Below are 1,454 nucleotides of genomic sequence, written 5' to 3'. Positions count from 1 at the left end.
ATATTGGCCAAGCTGGTCTTGAACTCCTGACTTCAGGTAATTCACCCTCTTCAGTCTCCCAAAGTGCTGGGATTACAGACGTGAACCACTGCGCCTAGCCTAATCTGTATCCTTTTGCTGTAATAAACTGTACCTGAAGCCAGGCATGGTGGCTCATGCCTATAATCCCAGCACTTTGGAAGGCCAAGGCAGGTGAATCACTTGAGGCCAGGAGTCCAGGACCAGCCTGGCCAACATGGCAGAAACCCCATCTCCATTAAAAATATAAAAATTAGCTGGGTGTAGTGGTACATGCCTGTAGTCCCAGCTATTTCAGAGGCTAAGGCAGAGTATTGCTTAAACTCGGGAGGTGGAGGTTGCAGTGGGCCAAGATCGTGCCACTGCACTAAAGCCTGGGCAACAGAGCAAGACTCCGTCTCAAAAAAAAAAAAAAAGGATACAGGTTAGAATTAGCAAAGGGAAAAGGTGCATAGACCAAGTCCAGGAGAAGCCAGGAACAAGCTTCCAGTTGCTCCCTCCAGCACAGTCCCACAGATAGTGTTTCATTCTCCCAGCAATAATATATAACAAGACATATGAAGACATATGAAGTCTTGCCAACCAGGGAGATGCACCCAAGCCTTGGATTCCAGGTTTTGTATTGGAGGTCCTGTAGGCATGCAGCACCTATGTGACTGGTCTTGGCTACTCACTTTCCAGCTTCCCAGAGATCAAACTGACATATAGTGGCCAAGGGCCTCAGGTATATAAAACAGGTGTGAGCCATAGGTCCATCCCGAGCATAAACTCTCTGGTTAAATTGATACAGTATGACCCAAACTCTCAAGCTCTCCTCTTATCAGGCAGGATATTCCAAAGGGGCAGAGGTAACCTCCCAGGAGCTAGTCAAGGGTCAATCCTTTCTTTGGAATGTACACAATTTGAGTAACCTAAGCTTGCTAAGTTAACCCTTTATTGCACACCCAAGAAGTGTGTTATGTTGACTACAACATTTAAAAAAAATTATCTAAGTTTTTCGTCTTCCTGATGGCAGAAAACTTGATGTAGTCATATTTGAGTTAATTTGCTTTTGTTTATTTTGTTTTTAGTCATTTAAATTTTAAACTCAATCAATACCATATTCATTCTCCCTTTTATCTATCACTGATTTGAAGGTCCAAGGGTTTAAGAGGGCCATGGCATATGTGGGGAAAGACATTAGATTTTGGGAGGCATTCTTGGTTTACCGTGGCATATGTAGAGTGTGCCTTGCCTCCATTTCCCCCCCTCCCACAATAAAACATCTGCAAATATTTCTTTTTGTTGTGAAACTGGGTCTTGCTTTGTGGCCAAGGCAGACCTCAAACTCCTGGGATCAAGTGATCATCCCTCCTCAGACTCCTGAGTAGGGGGTATTGCAGGCACAGGTCACCCTAGCCGACTAAAAATATAGGTTTTGTTTTGTTTCTTTAGAG

The sequence above is a fragment of the Mandrillus leucophaeus genome, unplaced genomic scaffold, assembly GCF_000951045.1.
Source record: "Mandrillus leucophaeus isolate KB7577 unplaced genomic scaffold, Mleu.le_1.0 Scaffold49, whole genome shotgun sequence".
In the NCBI taxonomy this organism is placed as follows: Eukaryota; Metazoa; Chordata; class Mammalia; order Primates; family Cercopithecidae; genus Mandrillus; species Mandrillus leucophaeus.
Note: the sequence above shows the minus strand (reverse complement) of the source record.